The sequence below is a fragment of the Heteronotia binoei genome, chromosome 17 (assembly GCF_032191835.1).
Source record: "Heteronotia binoei isolate CCM8104 ecotype False Entrance Well chromosome 17, APGP_CSIRO_Hbin_v1, whole genome shotgun sequence".
Lineage (NCBI taxonomy): Eukaryota > Metazoa > Chordata > Lepidosauria > Squamata > Gekkonidae > Heteronotia > Heteronotia binoei.
The window spans coordinates 55,956,152-55,970,388 of NC_083239.1; positions in this window are offsets into that span (position 1 = coordinate 55,956,152).

Sequence of the window (14,237 nt, forward strand, 5' to 3'; positions counted from 1 at the left end):
GAGGGAGGGAGGGAGGGAGGGAGGGAGGGAGGGAGGGAGGAAGGAAGGAAGGAAGGAAGGAAGGAAGGAAGGAAGGAAGGAAGGAAGGAAGGAAGGAAGGAGGGAGGGAGGGAGGGAGGGAGGGAGGGAGGGAAGGAAGGAAGGAAGGAAGGAAGGAAGGAAGGAAGGAAGGAAGGAAGGAAGGAAGGAAGGAAGGAAGGAAGGAAGGAAGGAAGGAAGGAAGGAAGGAAGGAAGGAAGGAAGGAGCGAGGGGGGAAGGAGGGAGGGAGGGGGGAAGGAGGGAGGGAGGGGGGAAGGAGGGAGGGAGGGAGGAAGGAAGGAAGGAAGGAAGGAAGGAAGGAAGGAAGGAAGGAAGGAAGGAAGGAAGGAAGGAAGGAAGGAAGGAAGGGAGGGAGGGAGGAGGGAAGGAAGACGGGAGGGAGGGAGGGAGACAGGCTACTTTAACTTTTAATGGATTCTGCAAGCCACTGGCCGGCTTGGAGAAGTGATTTAAAGAGAGAAATGCCTTCTCCAAGTCGACTGATGGGGTTGTGTGGGCTTCAAGAGCCACACAGTGTGTGTGAAAGCGCCAAATGCGCCTCCCCAGGCCCAGTTCGGCTACTCCTGATCCAGCCCATTCACACCAACCCCAGGCGGACATTTTCTCCACCTCTCCTGACAAGCCGGCTTCTCTACACCCCAGCGACGCTCCACCATCACAAACTTGAGAAGTTTCTCCTAAATGCCCCCTACAAAACCTCAAACACAGTCCACTTTTGCTGCCTTCAGTTCCCTCAAAGAATCCTGGGAACTGTAGTTTGACAAAACAGCTGAGCATTCCTGGGGGGGGGGAGGGAGAGAGGGGTCCCTCCCTCCCCCTCACAGAAGCAAGCCCCTCTCCTCCTTGGATGATGACATCAGTGACTCTGCAAGGTAGAAATGCCACTTAATGTCAGCAGCTGGGTGGAACTGAAGATCTCCGTCTTCTTGCAGAAAGAAGAACTGAAGAAGAATTGCAGTCTTATACCCCACCCTTCTCTCTGAATCAGAGACTCAGAGCAGCTTACAATCTCCTGTATCTTCTCCCCCCACAACAGACACCCTGTGAGGTGGGTGGGGTTGAGAGGGCTCTGACAGCAGCTGCCCTTTCAAGGACAACCTCTGCCAGAGCTCTGGCTGACCCAAGGCCATCCCAGCAGCTGCAAGTGGAGGAATGGGGAATCAAACCCGGTTCTCCCAGAAAAGAGAGCTCTGGTGACCCAAGGCCATTCCAGCAGGTGCAAGTGGGGGAGTGGGGAATCAAACCCGGTTCTCCCAGATAAGAGAGCTCTGGCTGACCCAAGGCCATTCCAGCAGCTGCAAGGGGAGGAGTGGGGAATCAAACCCGGTTCTCCCAGATAAGAGAGCTCTGGCTGACCCAAGGCCATTCCAGCAGCTGCAAGGGGAGGAGTGGGGAATCAAACCCGGTTCTCCCAGATAAGAGAGCTATGGCTGACACAAGGCCATTCCAGCAGCTGCAAGTGGAGGAGTGGGGAATCCAACCCGGTTCTCCCAGATAAGAGAGCTCTGGCTGACCCAAGGCCATTCCAGCAGCTGCAAGGGGAGGAGTGGGGAATCAAACCCCGTTCTCCCAGATAAGAGAGCTCTGGCTGACCCAAGGCCATCCCAGCAGCTGCAAGTGGCGGAGTGGGGAATCAAACCCGGTTCTCCCAGATAAGAGAGCTCTGGCTGACCCAAGGCCATCCCAGCAGCTGCAAGTGGAGGAGTGGGGAATGAAACCTGGTTCTCCCAGATAAGAGAGCTCTGGCTGACCCAAGGCCATTCCAGCAGCTGCAAGGGGAGGAGTGGGGAATCAAACCCCGTTCTCCCAGATAAGAGAGCTCTGGCTGACCCAAGGCCATCCCAGCAGCTGCAAGTGGCGGAGTGGGGAATCAAACCCGGTTCTCCCAGATAAGAGAGCTCTGGCTGACCCAAGGCCATCCCAGCAGCTGCAAGTGGAGGAGAGGGGAATCAAACCTGGTTCTCCCAGATAAGAGTCCACGCATTTAACAAGGTAGTCCCCTGTGCAAGCACCAGTCATTTTCGACTCTGGGGTGACGTTGCTTTCACGTTTTCACGGCAGACTTTTCAAGGACAACCTCTGCCAGAACTATGGCTGACCCAAGGCCATTCCAGCAGCTGCAAGTGGAGAATCAAACCCGGTTCTCCCAGATAAGAGTCCGCGCACTTAATCACTACACCAAACTGGCTCAGAAAGTCCTGGTGAACTGGAGGACGGTTGGGCTGAGGTCTCTCCCACAGTGGAAGAAGAACTCACTCTGGTTCTGGACTACATCATGGCTAACATGAGATAAAAATCTAGTACAGCCCAAGTTTCACCTCCTCTGCTCTGCCAAGCCAAGGAGGCCTCATCTTATTTTCCATGCAAAACTCCTCTCCCTGAGGACTGGCCCAGCGACAGAGCCAGGCAAACGAGTCCGGCGCCCTTCCCCACAGCAGGGCTTGCGGAGATCCCGGAGACAGAAGAGGACAGGCCACGTCCAGGCTAGCAAAACGAAGAAGAAAACATTGAATTTATATATTTCGCCCTCCACTCAAGAGTCTCAGAGTGGCTCACAATCGCCTTTACCTCCCTCCCCAACAACAGACACCGTGGGAGGCGGATGGGGCTGAGAGGGCTCTCACAGCAGCTGCCCTTTCAAGGACAACCTCTGCCAGAGCTATGGCTGACCCAAGGCCATTCCAGCAGCTGCCAGTGGAGGAGTGGGGAATCAAACCCGGTTCTCCCAGAGAAGAGAGCTCTGGCTAACCCAAGGGCATTCCAGCAGGTGCAAGTGGAGGAGTGGGGAATCAAACCCAGTTCTCCCAGAGAAGAGAGCTATGGCTGACCCAAGGCCATTCCAGCAGCTGCAAGTGGAGGAGTGGGGAATCAAACCCTGTTCTCCCAGATAAGAGAGCTCTGGCTGACCCAAGGCCATTCCAGCAGGTGCAAGTGGAGGAGTGGGGAATCAAAGCCGGTTCTCCCAGATAAGAGTCCGCGCCCTTCACCACTACACCAAACTGCCTCTCAGGAAAAGGAGAGCAAGCTCCTCCGGTTGGTTGTTTTGGTCTGGTCAAAAGGATTGCTGCCTGTACCAGCACTGCTGTTCAACAGGTGTCCTTTTGCGGAAGGGGGGGGGGAGATCAGGAAGCCGGGCAAGACCCACCCCCCACAGAGAAGGAATTGTTTGCATTGAGACTATTTATTTATTTAGACTATTTATATTCCGCCCTATCCCAGAAAGGGCCCAGGGCCGATAACATCATTATAAGAACAGTATAAATAACAATGAAAGCATATATCAATAAAACAATACGATTTGATCATGAACAGTCACAGGGGGTGGCTCAGTTGGACACCCATTATATAGATTAAGAATCTGGCACAGTCCCAGCTGCTGGCTGGGAAATCTAAGGAAGAAGCAAGAAAGTATTGGTTGAAATTCTATATTTGGCTAGATGCTAAAGACTCTTAAGATTCTTTGGTGTGAACTTATATCTCCTTTCTTCTGTATTTTGTATTATAAGATTGCCTTTGTTGGAAATATCAATTTGAATAGGTATTTTAACAAGACACAGTATAAAAATACCAAAATGTTGATGATGTAAAGTTAAGAGATAATAATGTGACAATTTATGTATTTAAAGTATATTAAATGCAGACTTGTATTTCATGGAAGTATACTATATGCAGACTATGATTGATTTGTAACTATAATTTCTTGTCCCTTCTTACCCTTAACTTCTAGAAAACTAATAAAAACTTTTAAAATCAAGGATCTGGCACAGTAGAAAGGTAATTTAATATTACAGCAGAGATGGTACCGCAGAATAGGACCGGCCGACGAAAGGAACACCCTACAGAGCAGGACGTCCACTGCCTCAACTAAAGGCCTTGTGGGATAGCTCCTTTTTACAGGCCCTACAAAAAGGTAAATAGTTCAGTGAGGGCCCGAATCTCCAAGGGGAGCCGATTCCACCAGGCTGGGGCCAAGGCCGAAAAAGCCCTGGGCCTAGTTGAGGCAAGATGGACATCCTTTGGCTCAGGGGCTGTCAGCAGATGTTGTGCGCCAGATCGTAGTGATCTCCAGGGCACACATGGGGAGATGTGGTCCTGTAGGCTGTGTAAGGCTTTAAAAGTCAATACTAAAACCTTAGCGTCACAGGCTAAAGAGAAGCTTTGGCAGAGGAAGAAGTCAGAATACAAAGTGCTGTTCCCAAATGTCCACATTTGGCTGGGGGGAGGGGGGGGGAGGGAGACACACAACAGCTCGGAAGTAGCTGGCAACCATTTTTAAAAACCTGACCCAAGGACACCGCAGGTGGGACTCCCGCTATCCTCACACAGCCCTCATCGGATAGAAAGGAGTTTCAGGGGCCCGTAATGGCTGCCGAGCTGCGTAGCCAACTCTGGGTTGGGAAATTCCTGGAGATTTGGGGACGGGGAAGCACAGCGAGGACAGGGTTTGGGAAAGGGAGGCATAACGCCACAGAGTCTACCCTCCGAAGCGGCCGTTTTCTCCAGGGGAACTGATCTGGTAGATGAACTGGTAGAACAAAGTTGGAGCCAAGTCGCACCTTTAAGACCAACAAAGTTTTTAAGGATGATAAGAGTTCCATGCTTGGAGCACACGAAAGTTTACATTCTGAATCAAACTTTGGTCTTAAAGGTGAAGCTTGACTCCTACTTGGAGATGAACCAGGAGGTCTCTAGGCCAAGCACCAAGCCTCAAACAGCCACGTGAGAGGGAGAGCAAGAACGGGCTGAAAGAAGCAAAAAGCAAATCCCCTTCCAGCTCTCTTTATGGGGGCCTTCTTTCAAACCCCCTGTCCTGAAATTTGCTACCACCGTGAAGTCATCTGGAAGTGTGCGGAAGAAAGAAATTATCTTTCCCCTCTTCCGCCAGCCAGGATCTTGGATTAGGCTCAGCAGCCACAAGCATGTGCGTCTGTTTACACCCCGCCCCGCCCTGAAGCCAAGCGAGGGGGGAGAGGAGGAGGGGTGGCGGCAGACGGGCTACTACGCTCCTGGAGCAGAGGCAGATTACGTAATGGCACAGAGTGTTCCCAGCAAGGAAAGGAGGCGCACGCTCACCAGCCCGAGTGCATACAAACACACACCCCTTCCTCGGAAAAAGGATGGACAGTCAGGGGCCAAACCTTGCTAAGGGTGGGGGTGGGGGGACCATCTGAAAGCAGCACAAAAAGGGGAGGGGGCCCTGCCAGGACACTGGAGGGGGCTGAAAGAGAAGAGACGGAACATCCAGCACCAGGCACCGAACTTTTGCAAAGTTCAGTCCACTCCACCATCCGGCTACAGCTGTTTTTCCGGGGAGAAAAAACCAAATGCAGCCACTCCAAGAGAGGATTCCCAGTTCCTGGTTGGGTAACTCCTGGAGATTTGGGGATGGAGCCTGGGGAAAGCAGGGTTTGGGGAGCAGAGGGCTCTCAGCAGAGACGTCATGCAGGAGACTCAGCCTCTGAAGCCGTCACTCTCTGGGGTGGAAGGACTGACCTCTGTAGTGTGGAGATCAGAGGGGAGATCTCCCAGCCCCACCTGGAAGCCGGCAGCCCTTCTCCAAGTTGTCCCCTTCACCCCCCCTCTCCAACTACCACACGCACACACTCACACACACACAAAGCCAGGCAGGTGTTGAAAACTTTTTAATTCCAGGGACGGTCGACACAAAAGCGACCTGGTGCACCATTCTGGCACAAAGAAGCCGGACAGTCACAATGACTAGAGCAGCATATGATCACCCACTCACCCACCCCTGGCCCCAGATCCAGCCGTGTGCATTACCCCAGAACAACACGAAGTTCAGAATGACACACTCCAGGCCATCTGGGCTGAGAAAGGGGTTCTTGGCCATGCGCAGAGAGAAGGACTGCTGTGGGGATTGGCCCTGAGAGGAGGCAGCGGCTCTGTACTCCTGAGAGAAGGCAGTGGCCCACGCCCCACTTGAGACCAGCAGCACTGCCTCTCGGGCACTCTTCAGCTGAGAAAAGAGGCCTTCCCAAATCTTCGTCCCCTTTCTGCCTTCTGGGACAACAGACCAGGAACTCTGCCACAGTTCTCAGGGTCTGCACAAAAGCTCTGAGGGATGGCACAAGATTCACTCGCCAAGGGTGAAAGGACCAAGCGTGCAGGCCACCAAGGTGCCTCCTTCACTACTTCTGAAAATAATAATCAAGAAACCACGTGACGCACATCACCACCAGAGCGTCTGCCTCCAAGATTCTCGGCCTTGGGCTTTTTGCTCAGAAGTTTGAGAATTGGTGTGCGGTGGCTTCTGAGCTTCCAGTTGAAAAGGCAAAGGGGTGGTGGTGGTGGCTTATCTCACAATCATGGAACTGTATTTTTGACGAGGGAGCTGGCAAACGCTTTAGCTTTCTGGGCTGGGGGAGGGGAAGAGAGAGAGAGAAATCTGCCTGAAGCAACAGCATCAGACTCTTGCAGAACAAAGAAGAATAAGAAGATATTGGATTTATATCCTGCCCTATACTCTGAATCTCAGCGTCTCAGAGCAGTCACAATCTCCTTTACCTCCCCACCCTCAACAGACACCCTGAGGCTGAGAGGGCTCTCACAGCAGCTGCCCTTTCAAAGACAACTCCTGCAATAGTGATGGCTGATCCAAGGCCATTCCAGCAGCTGCAAGTGGAGGAGTGGGGAATCAAACCCGGTTCTCCCAGATAAGAGTCCACGCATTAAACCACTACACAAAACTGCCTCTCAAATTCAAAGCCTCATCTCCCTTACTCGAGTGCAACAGTCTACACACTGGGTCCACGTCCAGTCTTTCTCCCCTGCCGAAAACAGCTTGCTCACAAAACTAGGGGAAAGAGCAGATATGCCCAAACGGCATAAAACGTGCCAATCAGAGTAACACCTGTACACAATCATGCCCCCCCCCACAGACAGGCCTGTTTGCAAGGACACGAAAACAGCCTCCCTGCCTGCCACAAGAAAAGGTAAAGGCAGTCCCCTGCGCAAGCACCAGTTGTTTCTGACTCTGGGGTGACGTTGCTTTCACAACGATTTCACGGCAGACTTTTTATGGGGTGGTTTGCCCTTGCCTTCCCCAGTCATCTACGCTTTCCCCCCCCAGCAAGCTGGGTACTCATTTCACCAACCTTGCAAGAATGGAAGGCTGAGTCAACCTAGAGCTGCCTATCTGAACCAGCTTCTGCTGGGATCGAACTCAGGTCGTGAGCAGAGGGCTCCGACTGCAGTACTGCAGCTTTACCACTCTGCCCGCCACATACCTGCTCCAAAAGGCTTTGATCCAGCCCTACAAGAGGCAGGAGGGCCTCAAAAGGGCAGCTCCATCTTCAAGCCCTTTAGCAAGAAAGCCACAAGTGGATGTAAAAAAAAAGGGGGGGGGAGCTGAGCTGTGAAGGAGGAGGGGGAGAGGTTCCCACCCTCTCATGTGCACGCACATGGATTGCAGACACAGACTCAGCACTTCCAATGCCCATGTTGGGAGGTGGCTGGCTAAATATGTACAGGGCTTACAAGCGGCAGTATCACCTGGAGTGACACACTGCTGGAGAAGGGAAACGGAGAAGGCAGCGTGCGGTGCCTCCGCGCCTGGAGGGAAGGGTGCTAAAGCCACGGACATGAGCAGCTGGAGGCAGATAATGGACCATTTCCCTGGGTTTTTGGCAAAGGCAAGAGGAATTGCCACTGCCGGCCAGTAAAACTCATCTTTGTCTGATAGCAGGCAGACAACCCAGTAGAAAGAAAGCGGCACAACCACAGTGAAGGGAAATCCTTCCCAAGTTAGTTTAAACTCTCTGGGGAAAGCAGCAAGCTAAGAAAAGGAAGGTTTTACTTCCACTTGGAATTGAACAAAAGCTTGACACAGCAGCTTCCATCCAAGGCATGAACGGTCTGAGAAACTCCCCAATAATATTCCCGCTGAGCTGTGGACACCGGTGAGCAAAAATTCTACTTTGTGAGTTCCTGGCATGAAAGTTGGGAGCATCTGCAGATATCAGTTTGTCCGGGGACCATCCTTTCTGAGCTAAGACTAAAATGTGTGAGCCGGAGGCTAAAAAACGGTGAGCTGGCTCACACCAACTCGGCTTAGAGGAGACACTGGTCCCCGCAATAAAAGAGAGCAACTGGTACTTTCAGCCCCCTTGCAGTCTCCCAATTGGACAGTCTTCCTGGGTTGGCGTTTGGCTGCATTTATTAATAAAAAGGAGGAATCGTTTGCAGAGAGTTTTTAACTAGCACTAGAGTGAGAAGAGCGTTTTGACTCCTAGCGTCTTGGGCAAAGGTCAGGAAGCTCCCGAAATTATTAAGCACGTGCAGCTGTGGCCTGGCAAAAGACACGCTAATTCCCTGTTAACTCAACTCAGCAGAATTTAAAGATTCAGGAATGGGAGCATCACCCTTTCTATGCAGGGCTCCATTCCTCCCCCTAATTACAGGGATGATAATGATTACCTGGCGCTTCTGATGAGCAAAATGCTTCTTGGTCTTCATGGTGTCTGCCCTTCTCTGGAAAGGTGCAGTAATAGCATTTCAGCTTAACAGAGGGGAAACTGAGCTGAAAACGACGTGCAAAGTCAAGCTGAGAAACTCAGGCCACAACGAGGGTAAGAGCTGAACGCATGGCTTCTAGCCGCAAGACAAAAAATAAAGCTCCAGAGGGCAGCTGTCTTGGTCTACAGGAGAACAGCCAAGTTCCAGGCCTTTGTTGTTGTTGTCGTTGTTCAGTTGCACAGGCCCTACTGTTCTCCACCACTTTCCGAAGTCCGCTCAAATTCATGTTGGCTATATCAGTAATGCTGTCCAGTCATTGCATCTTTTGCCGTCCCCTTCTTCTTTGGCCTTCTGTCTTTCCCAGCATCAGGATCTTCTCCAGGAAGGGCTCCCTTCTCATTGGGGGGCCAAAGGATTTGAGCTTCAGCTTCAACATCTGCCCTTCCAGGGAGAAGTCTGGGTTGCTTTCCCTTAGGACTGACTGACTGGATCTTCTTGCAGTCCAAGGGACTCTCAAGAGCCTTCTCCAGCACCACAATTTGAAATTGGTTCCAGGCCTGCAAGTGCCTTAAAGACCAAAGGGATGTTCAGCGTATGAGCTTTCGAAATCCCTTCGTCAGATAAATAAAGGAAATACTCATTTGGTTGCCTCCTCCACCGAGCCCCTTGGTTTTCTCATCTTCCTTCCAGTCCAGTTCAGAGTAGCTGGGGATTCTGGTTGGTAGCACTGCTCATTTAGTGGAAGGTGGCCATGTCCCACTGCTAAGTGGCATCTCTGTGCAAGAACAGATGATTCAAACAAGCAGGGTTCATCCGTCAGACCAGCACTGGGGTTCTAGTCACTGGCCAGCTTCCACAATGAAGGGGAGCCTCCAGAAAGATTTCACACACACACACACACGCCATTCCCACTTTCATTTGCAAGCCCAGCTGAGGAGCATGCTGCCCTAGAGTGGGGCAAAGCAGAAGAGAAGGACTGCATTTATCTCCTTTTCCTTCCCCTCCCCACAACAGACATGCTGTGAGACAGGTGGGGCTGTGAGAGCTCTTTCAAGAATTGCTCCTGAGAGTGCAGCTCTTTTCAAAAACCGTGACAGACCCAAGGTCACTCCAGCAGGTGCATGTGGAGGAGGAGGAGCGGAGAATCAAACCTGGCTTTCCCAGATTAAAGGCCATGCATTTAACTAACACACCAAACTGTAAATCAGGTTGACCCCTCTCCCCGATTGTCACAAATACTGCACAGCTGGATCCTGCACCCCTTCACGATTAAGCCCCATCCCAACGTAGAGAGGTGATTCACAAATGATCCTTTGGTTTGGGGACAGGGCAAAGAGCTGACCACTCAAAGCCTGTCTAAACATGTTGTAGGATGGTAGTTCCCCGTCCCCAGAGACACCTGCAAAATGCAGAGCAACTGGGGAGCCAAAAACCTCAGTCTCTTTGCTTCAACCACCACATCTGGGGAGAAAACCCAGCCATGGAGAGAGATGGTCATGAGAACAAGGTCTTCGATACGGGTTGGAGCGACAGTGGGAGTCAGAGGAAATTGCCAAGAAAAAGTTTAACTCGCAAGTCGCTGCCACACTGTCCAAGGCTTTGCATTCCCCTGGCCTCCAGAAGATGGCTTGGAGGCCCCAGGGATCCGGCCTGGTTTGCAAGAAGAGAAGGAAAACTTAGTCTTAGACCTTCCCGGGGCCAGGTAAGAGAAGCCTGTCTTGTTCCCACAACTTTCTCCTTCCCATCATTTCTACATTGGCATCTTCACGCTCGTCCCTGCCCTGAAGGTTTTTCCTAGCACGACTGGTTTCACCGTGCGACACTCACATGGCTCCACCTCAGCCAAGAGCAGGCAGCTCACGCCACCCGGGCAGGAGGTGCTCAGAGGTGCTTCGGGGTGGGCGGGTCAGTGGCCGACAAGCAGAACCAGGCAATTACAGCATCAGAGTCTGTGGCGTGTCTGTGGTGAAAGGGCTGCAACTCGTTCCACATGAAGAAGGATGTGCGAATTGACTTTCACTCCTTCAAAATACCAGTCCGTGAAACTCAACGGAGGTAGCTCTATCTGGGTAGAATTCTGAACCAGCCAAGCAGCGTGTGTGAATGGGCCACCCAAAGCAGAACATCCATCTCCTTACATCCAACATAAGAGAAGCCCTGTTGGATCAGGCCAATGGCCCATCCAGTCCAACACTCTGTGTCACACAGTGGCCAAATATATATATGTATATACACACACACACAGAGAGTTGCTAGTAGCCACTGATGGACCTCTGCTCCATATTTTTATCCAACTCCCTCTTGAAGGTGGCTATGCTTGTAGCCGCCACCACCTCCTGTGGCAGTGAATTCCACATGTTAATCACCCTTTGGGTGAAGAAGGACTTCCTTTTATCTGTTTTAACCTGACTGCTCAGCAATTTCATCGAATGCCCACGAGTTCTTGTATTGTGAGAAAGGGAGAAAAGTACTTCTTTCTCTACTTTCTCCATCCCACGCACTATCTTGTAAACCTCTATCGTCATCCCGCAGTCGATGTTTCTCCAAGCTAAAGAGCCCCAAGCGTTTTAACCTTTCTTCATAGGGAAAGTGTTCCAACCCTTTAATCATTCTAGTTGCCCTTTTCTGGACTTTTTCCAATGCTTTGGAGTTTGGACCATTCACACATTCAGCGACTGTACACTGCTTAAAGACCACAAGCATGTTTATCCCAGGCCTATTCAAGATCAAATATTACAAAACCCTTCATGCTTACCCAAAGTTCGGCGTTCCCTAGGAAAGTTGCCAAAATCCAAAGTCCACCTGCAACAGAGTTCCCCGTATGTGCCCCCCTCCAGTATCTACACCACCCGTTTTCCAACAGTGCCCCTCCGAGCTGGAAACCTCTAAACAGGAATTGTACATGTAGGAACAACCAGAACACACTGTGGAAACTCAGCGCTGGGGTTTAAAATGAAAACAAGATGCAGACTCTTCTGGTTCAGAACCGGTGAAGACTGTCAAGAGGCCAAGCACTCAAGATCCAGAGACGCCCCGAGTAATCTGAAAGCTCACAGGAATTCGCACCCAAGCCTCACACCAAGGACGAGCAGCCAAGGACACCCCCCCTACCCCGAATAAATGAGTAACCCCAAACACCCCTGAAATAGCGATGCCTGCTACAACACAAACGTAGGAGGAGAGCTGCACATGGGAACAGAAGGGTGTCACGATGACAGGCACCTGCTAGGCCCCATACAAAACAGCCCCTGCGTGGGGGATCTACGCAGACTCAGATGCGAATCTTCCCTGGCACAAATGAAGCTGCCTCAGATCACGATGAGGCCTGATGAAGGCCAGTATTGTCTACTCCTGGGGTGGCCAACGGTAGCTCTTAAGATGTTTTTTTGCCTACAACTCCCATCAGCCCCAGCCATAGGCTGTGCTGGCTGGGACTGATGGGAGTTGTAGGCAAAAAACATCTGGAGAGCTACCGCTGGCCACCCCTGGTCTACTCAGACAGGCAGCCGCTCTCCAGGGTCTTCAACGGCAACTCCCACCGCATCCTTTTAACTGGAGATGCCAGTGGAGGTTGAACCTGGGACCTTCTACTGCTCTGCTGCTGAGCCACGGCCGCTGACCCACCCCTGTCTGGTTTCCCAATACTTCTCCAGGGTGACCCAATGGAGAGGGGCAGTCTGGACCTTCCACAAACCGGGACAGTCCCTGGAGGGTGGCTGAGTCCACGCGCCAGCCAAGCCCCTGTGGCCACTCAGCTTGGACCCTGAGAGCAAGGATGGGCACGAGCTCACCTGCTGCCTCCTCCCGCACCCAACCTGAGCCGCCCACCTGGCCAATGATCCCACCGCACTGGCCCACACCTGGGCCTCTGGCCTCCTCCCCTGGCACCCGGGGCCCCTTCCCCACCTTGGGCCTCATCCTGCCGCCCAGCACAGGTCTTGCGCACCCCCCCCCCTGGCCCGCACCGAGCCTGGGCCAGCCCCCTCCTCGTGGGCATCGACCCCTGTGCAGTGCAGGCCAGGTGGGCTGCGCTCCCTCTCAGCAAGCCAGGCTCTCATGGGCGCCCCACCGGTTGGGCGACTGCCTGCAACGAGGCTCGGGGGCCACGTGCAGCAGCAGGGAGGGGGGAGGAGGCATGCATCCGCCCCCCCTCAGGGCGTCCCCCGGGCGGTGGAGGCGGGAGCCCCCGGGAGCGTGCATGCAGCGGGGCGGGAGGAAGGGAGGGCCGCCTCCTGCTTACCTGCTCGCCTCCGCCTCTGAGCGACGCCCGCCGCGTCCAATGGGCGCTTCCCCTGCCCAGCGCTGGGCGGCCCCAGAGGCCCTGCCGGCCACGTGCGCAGCTGGGCGAGGGGCGCGCCGCCGCGTGAGGGGGCGGGGACAGAACGCCGGGACATGTGCGGGGGCGGGGCCAGGAGCGCGCGTGGGGAGGGCCGAAGGCGAGAGGGCCAATGGGAGGCCGAGGAGCGCAAGGCTCGTCTGGGCTGGGGGGGGGGGAGGGAGGAAAGAGAGAGCCTGTTCCGCGCTGATTGCCAACTCCCGGCGGGGGATTCCTGGAGATTCCGGGGCAGGCGGCATTTGCGGCAGAGGGGGCTCAGCGGGTGTGTGAGGAAAGGGTCCTTCGGGTCCTTCAGTCGTCCCCACCCGGTGCTGTAGAACGGAGCAGTCAGGTCGCCTAAGGGTGGCGTGGCACTCGCTCCCGGAGGTCAGTGGTGATTCCGAGATCTCCAGGCTCTACCTGGAGGTTTGAAACTCCCAGCTAACGCTGCGCGTAAAGCATTTCAAATGATCATGCTGCCAAATTTTGCACGCTCCTGTTATTCTTTCTGCTTTTGCAAGAGACATAAAACGCAAGCAGGCTTTCGTACCTTCTTTCTTTTGGACTGCTACCTATATGATTTAGGGACATTGAAGTGGAATTAGTGGTGTTAATTATGTACCTTGCAAAAGTAGAAAGAATAACAGGAGTATGTAAAAATTTGCAGCACGGTTGTTTGAAATGCTTTAGGACGCAGCGTTGCCTGGGAGTTTCAAATTATCGGTGCACTGTGGTTTCCTGTCGTGTTCTCCCTGGAGGTTGGCAACCCCCACCTGTTTCGTCGCAAGGGCCCGCCAGGCGGCGCAAAGAACGCGGCGCTCCTTTGGATGCCGCCGGGCAGGCGCTGGGACAGGAGGGGCGGTGGCGGGAACCGGCAGCTGAGTCCTTCCTGCGGGCTGGTTCCCCCTACCAAAAGCCGCCCTTCTCAGCCCGCTCCTGGCCCAGGCGGGTCCCCCCAGCACGGCAGCCGGAGCTTCAGCGGGGAGCAGCAGCTAGGCAGGCGGGCACCGTCGCCCTCCAAGGCGTGGGAAGCGTTCGAGGCTGACCTGCTGGTCAGTTGGCAACCGGCTCTCTCGCAGATATCCCGGCCGTGCGGCGCATCCCCCCCCCCCCCGCCCAGCAGAAGGCGAGATCGTGGAGGCAGCGGAGGCTCCTGAAAGCGCCGGAGGGCTCCCGCCCGGGGCGGGAGGGTGGGAACTGACCCTTGGTGTCCCTGCCCGGGACTGACCAGCGTCTCCCAAGGGGCCTGCGGGAGCGTCTCCTTCCCCTCTTCCCTGGGCCTGCAGGGGGCAGCAGAAGGATGCTGCGGCCAGCTGGCCTCTGATTGGCTGGCAGGGATGCTGCCTCCGGGATGCTCAGCGGGGATTAGAGGTGCCCCGCCTGCCCCAGCATCTGCTCCTTCCCCCC